Raw genomic sequence first — 7,059 nt, 5'->3', positions numbered from 1 at the left:
ATTAATGATGCATAACGATAGATGGACAGATTGCACTTTCATACAGGACTCAGAACTCTACACCATTTCCAAACATCTGATGATGATAACATTATAGACGTTTATTAAGATTAATTCACCTCACATATTTTCTAACATTTCCTTTACCTGTGTGAGAGGAACTTCTAGATGTATGGTTTTGTTTTATCACATTTTCAAGTAGGGTCACTTGACAGATTTTCTTTGATTGTTATGTATGACTCATAATATTTTCAACTAATCCTTGATATCACAATTTTAGTGAAGAAACTAATAGAAAAGTTGAAGGAAAGGAAAGTACAATTAATTATAATTAAGTGAAAATAAAAAAGTACCTTACATTAATGATAAAACATAAATATTTATTTCAGTAACAAGGAAACAGATATTTTAAGAATAATTCAAATTCATCAACAAAAAATTGAAAATATTTATACAACAGTATAAAATATCATTCAGTTATTAGATTTGAACTACAACAAAAATTATATCCAAATTGAGATATTTATAAACGTTGACTGAAATATGTATATTTATACGGAATATACTGTGAATATGTTTGTATTCCACACGTAGATAACCTACATATCTGTAGAGAACTAGTTTGTTATTAATTACGGTCTTAGTAGTAACCAGAACTCTAGAATGTCCTATTGTCATCGTGATACATGTTTTAAACCTAAAGAACAACTTGTTGGCTTTACAAAGTGATAGAATAAAATTCAAAAACATATTTGCAATTTATTTTAGAAGAAGAAGAAATGTTTTGATTCTGTTTTATTAATGTGTTTGCAATTTATGCTACATGAAATAAACCTAGTTTAACAATATACTGCTAGCCATCTTAAGGCCAATGAACATAAAGAAAAACATATGCATTTTGCGTTGTTAGACTCAGCCACTTATTTGAGTAGAGCTTCGAAAGATGAAAATAAGAAAAGGGAAAATAAAAATAAATTTTTTTTTAGCATTTAATATGGAAAATGTGAACAGTATGAAACTAGCCTAGATACTAGCTGGTCAAAAGTTTAAGACCATACTGAAACGAAGCGGTAATCGGTAAACATGTAACGAAATTTAGTCATTTGCGTTTTCAACATCTCCCATTGACATCTCCTGTGTTACGTTGGATAAAAACATGGCAAAGGCTAAAACGTTGACAGAGTTTGAGCGTGGCAGAATTGTCGAGCTGCAAAAGCAAGGTCTCTCTCAAAGTGCCATCGCTGGTGAGATTGGACTTAAAAAAACTGCTGTTGCAAATTTATTAAAAGACCCTGAGGGGTACGGTACGAGAATTTTAAATGGTCAGCCCAAGAAAATTTCGTCGGCGTTGAGCAGGAGCATTCGACGAGTTGTCCGACGGGTTTCTAGTTAAAACACGACCGATAATATGTATATATATATAGCTTTACGTGAAGTTCAGACCAAGTCTTAAAGTTTTGTATTATAGATTGCCAAATTAGTATAGAATTCATAACTTCTATAATTTTTTTACTAAACCAGTGACACCTAGCTTAGGTTGCGATCTTCGGATTAGTCCCGCTTACGTTTGGCAGTACACGTATCCGTTCCCTCTCTGACGTATTTAAGTATTTTTTAACAGATAGATTTTAAACGGCACCACTTTCCCTCTCATTCACTAGTGTATTGAATGTTAATTCTCACTACATTCCCCTCAACTTTAGCTCTTCACCCATTATAAACGAACTGTAACATCTAGAGAAATATAGAATATATACGATTTGTTCAATGTTTGTTATAAGATATAACTTAAATTACATATAGATTAATAAACTAGTTATAGAACATGAATGAGAAACATATTCTAAAAAAACTGGAGTAGAACATGCAAGACAATATGAGAACAATAAGAACCTAATAAATGTTGCAGAATGAAAGTAATTCCAAAACGTTGAAGAGAGTGACGTGAAGTTTTTTAGGGAAAGAATAAGAAACTTAATGGAAGGTAACAATATTTATAACATGGAAGATAACAATAGTTATAACATGGAAAGTAACAATATTTATAGCTTCAGAGAAGGAGCCATAACTTCTACATTTCGGAAAAGGCACTGACTTCTCCAACTTTGTTTCAGGTGATACAAAACCGACACGTGTCGAAGTGTGGACTAAGAACAAAAATGTTTACTCGTCCAGTTTACTTGTTTGTTGTTAAGCACAAAGTTCTTCAATGTGTCCTGCCCACAACTTGTATCAAAACCCATTTTTTTAGCTTTATAGACCATCATAATTACTACTGAGCCGACGTGGGGTCTAAATGCATGTAAAAGACCCAAAGTATCAAGTTTTATAACTGAAAAGAAAAACTCTTATGAGTAAATCCTCTAATATCGATACTGTGAACAACAGTTATGAGCTTTTTAGAATATGATGGGACTCGTGTTTCTATAACGCAAAGAAATATTTTGTTAGTTCCTTTTAGCAATAAGATCAACATGCACGTTTCCTTATCAGAAATTCATATAAATGAAACTAAATTGGTTCAAATTTAGCTTCAACTAGATTAGTGATTTGTAGTATCGATGTAGATATATATATATAAAGAAAGAGCTCCTGAAAAAGTTATAAAAGCGAAATATTGAGCTGATAAAGATACTTTCTGGTGATAATAGGTAGTTATTTTACTTACCTTAATAAAAATGTCTCGCTTCGCGTTAAACAAAGTTATGAACGAAACGGTTTTTGATTGAAAAAACTGCTGAGTCATCATAAAATACAACGTCTATGTCCAAGGTCATAGAGTCTTTTGAGAAAACAGCCAGTACTTACTGAAACAAAAGCAGATTCAATATCGAGAAAAAGGCATAACAATCCTCTTTTAGCTGTAAGGACTGATGAAAATGGATTATTGTAGCCTAGAAACTCGGTTAAAAACACTTTTATCCTTGTGGAAACCATTTGTACTAGACAAAAGTTTATTAATACATTCTACAGTAGTGAGGTCGAGTTTACCTGGTGTTTCACCATTTCTGCCACTCATTTAAGAAGGAAAAGAAGCAATAAGAAAATATTCGGGAAAGGATATTTCATTTTGGGATAGGAATAACTTCTGTAGTTTTCCGTATAATTTACTGCATTTTAATCCAATTATCATTTAACTGTTGAAGAAGGAAAGAAACCGGGAAAGACTGCAAGTTTCTTAGTAAAGAATGGCATATAAAGACGTTAACATTCAGGGAAGTGTCTTGCTAAATAAGAATATTTCGAACTTCTGTCAGGGTAAATAGACAATTCACTGTTACTTTTGCCGTATTGCCTTTATGTATTTAAAGCGGTGCCAAAATAATTTATAAGATAGTTTTTAGAAATAATATTTTATGAATTAAATTACATGTCCAAAAATGGGAACAAATAGCAATTTTTTTTTCAGAATTTTGTTCTCAATTTATTCGTTAATGTGTTTGCTGGAAAAGTGGCATTTAGTGGGGAGTCTAACACTATGACATACACAAAATAAGCATGTATCATTATTATTATTCCTGAAAACATTCATAATTGTAATTACACTAAGAATTATAAGTGTCTATGTAGAATAGGAATAATCGGTTGAAAGCAAGATATTTCAATAAACGTATCGTGTGTATCTTTTCTACATTTCATGACGTGCAATAGTCAGTAAGTATCTCTCAATGGAAAGTCCAATACTGCTTACGTTACAGAAACACCAGAGGTTAAAACCAATTTTGGTAAGCAGAACTGCACACCAGGACAATTGTTTGTTTTGTTTCTTACTTGAAAATATTTTTTACAGTTTTTGTTTGCTTGAGTAAGTATTTTAGGGTAGTAAGTTCTGGTACATTAACAGTCTCTTCTTTATTTTTAAGAATATTAAACCAGCGATTTAGTGTTTTATAGTCAGACTCTAATATAAAACCTCGGTCGTCTTTATGTTTAATTCGAACATGGTTATTTATAGTTTGTATCTAGAGAGAGAGAAAGTTAATTTTGCGTTAACATGAGTTTCATAATGGCTGTATAGACTAACCTAGACTTTTTTAAAGGCGTACAAAAAATAAAAATATATAAAGTAAAGAACAAAGGGCGAAAGTAAACAACACTTTTAAGAGTCGTTATATGTTCCTTTTAAACAAATAGTAACCTCTTCGAATAGTATAGCTTTGAAAGGAGAAAATGCAAAATAAATATATTTAAAGTTTGGGCAGTTTTGACATAATATTTTTTGAAAAGAAACAAACGACTTTAACATTAAAAGATAAAGTGTGCACACCTTGTTGATAAATAAAGATATGATAATCATTAGTGGAATTTCTAGAAAAAAAACACAGACGTTTGTCTAATAGGATTTTTCAAACCCCAGGGGGATAATTTATTATGTTGGCATCTGAGTTTTTGTTTTATCAACTAAAAGTTGTGATTTGTGAGTACACCGAACTATGTTTGGCAACTGAATGACATCGCAAAGCAACAGGATCAAGTAAAATTATTTTTTTAATAAACCTTCCATTTATAACAAAAAACTGACTTTTCATTTGATTGTGGTTGCGACTGTATAAAAAAATTCCATCATTAAAGCATAAAAAGTACGTGCAAATTCAAAATTTCTTTAGCTGTATACGTTGATTAATGTTATTTTATTGTTTGTTTGTTTTTTCTTCACGCTTCCGCGCCCCCTTCACTACCTACTAACACAAATCTTCTACTTCACCGTCGACCATTAATCACTGACAAGCACTGAATAAATGAAGTGTCTGTGTAGATTCTTTGTCATCATAACTTGTGAGTAAGTGGCGACTTTCAATCAGTTGAATATGAATAGCGAAACATTTTTCTGTGTCCATAATAACCAGACATCGAACTTGAAGTGGAACCTCTTCTAGCTGGAGTACCGTTAGAACAGGATAAAACTTGCCTCCTGTTTGTACACGATAAGACAGTTGATTCTTATAAACAAGATCCTAGAATTAAACACTTTAATACAGTGTCGTGACAAATGTTAACTGTGACAAGTATAACAAATGGGCGAATTATGGAGCTGAAACAGGTTCGTATGTATGATAAAGAACGGAGCGACTCACAGCACGCCTTCGAAGCTCGACTCAGAGAAATATTATTTCACGCAACCTGTCAACAAGGATTACTGCGGGCCTTTGAATAGAACTCCCTGTTTATAAAGCAGGAAAAGAATTAATCAGCCACGGGATTGTATAAAAAATAACAATGACCCACAAAGTTGTTATTTGTTTAGATATGTGGTCAGCATCCTTTTTTTTAATTCTAGGAAGTCACGATTGTATCAGAATTAAGACTTAATCATCTTAAATGTGGAGAGTAAGACTTAACTCGCATAATTTCTTCAAAATGTTTATTATCATTTACCTTCTCACAGACTGGAAACTTTATAACACGACAAGGTTAACAATATTATTGAAGCCGGTTTAAAACTGTTTCGTACTCACAGCTAAACCAAGCGAATTGTGACTGCGTGCAGACTAGATGAACGTGATATACCTATTTCCGTAGTCTTCTCTCTAAATTTTTTTTTAGAGTAAAGCCACACTAGATTATGTTCTGGGTTCACTGCGAAAAATCGAACTCCGGATTTTAGCGTTATAAGTCAGTAGACTTACCGCTGTCTCACCGGGGTACAAATTGCAGGAACACTATTCTTAAGATCAAGACTTGACATACCTCTGATGATTAATATATGTATTAACTCTTCATGTTCACATAGGCAAGCTTTAGAAAGTTTGAATACAGTTTATATTCCTTACTTTACAAAGAAAATTGAAGCATAGAATCGTTAAAAATAGTGTATATTTTTATAGAAAATTTAAATATGAAAAGAATATGATACTAAATATCATTTAATTTTAATTATTTTTTTTATAATTCTACAAACATCGCCATGGACGTTAAGCTCCTAACTGCCCCTTCCCCCACGTGACCCAATGGTATGTCTGAGGACTCACATCGATAGAAACCGGGTTTCGATATCCGTGGTGGGCAGAGCACAGATAACCCAAGGTGTAGCTTTGGGCTTAATTACAAACGAACAAACAAAAGGCACATCATTATCCACATTATGTAATAAAGAAATCAGTTAGGGTTTTTTAGGTGTATGTTACAGGCCACAATATTCTCATAACGGAAAACAAAAACAATGCTACTCCACCTAATAATCCTTAATACACTAATGAATATACACCGGCCAAAAGACTTACTGGAGTGAAGTTTTTTGTAAACTTATATGGATTCTAAAGTTGTCCAACCTTTTCTTCCTAAACAATATATAATACGACATAAACACAGTTTTTTTAGAGAAGAATTGAAACTAACACTTATTTTGAAGCTTGTATTCCTGTCTTAACGCATATGTGAAAAGTCAAATGTTATAATAATGTTAATATTATCAACGCTTATCAACACTTTAAGTTATATCTTCAGTTTTTTTCTACTTCCCTAACTGTGGGAAAATAAAACGTTTAATTTTTACGCAAGTACGTATATCTATATATATAACTAAATTCGTAAAGAAACACAATAAAATTTATAATAAAGTATAGAAACAAAGACACACAACTACGTATAAAGAAATATACATAGCTGCGCAATAAATTTGTACAGCCACACAAAAAATTATAAACAAATACCTACAGCTAAGTAGAAACATAGAAATAAACAAACGTACAGTCACGTAAACATATAGAAATATATATCTACAGTTAGGTATAAACACAGAACTATACGTCTACAACTACATAGAAACATGGAAAAAAAGCAAGTACAACTACACAGAGACATGGAAATAAATCTATACAGCTACGAAAAATTTAGAAACAAACATCTACAGATAAACAGAAACACTAAGCACATTTGTAATCACGTAAAACATAGAAATAGACGCCTGTAGTTACGTAGAAATATAGAAGTGAAAGTCTACAGTTATGTAAAAATATAAAAATAAGCACGGGACAGGGACATGGAAATAAACATCTTCGGTTATGTAGAAACATAGAGATAAACATGGATATAAACATTTGTATCTACATAAAAGCATAG

The sequence above is a fragment of the Tachypleus tridentatus genome, chromosome 1 (assembly GCF_004210375.1).
Source record: "Tachypleus tridentatus isolate NWPU-2018 chromosome 1, ASM421037v1, whole genome shotgun sequence".
NCBI classification, from domain to species: Eukaryota; Metazoa; Arthropoda; class Merostomata; order Xiphosura; family Limulidae; genus Tachypleus; species Tachypleus tridentatus.
The sequence above is the reverse complement of the archived record's forward strand: the minus strand, read 5'-3'. Positions refer to the sequence as shown.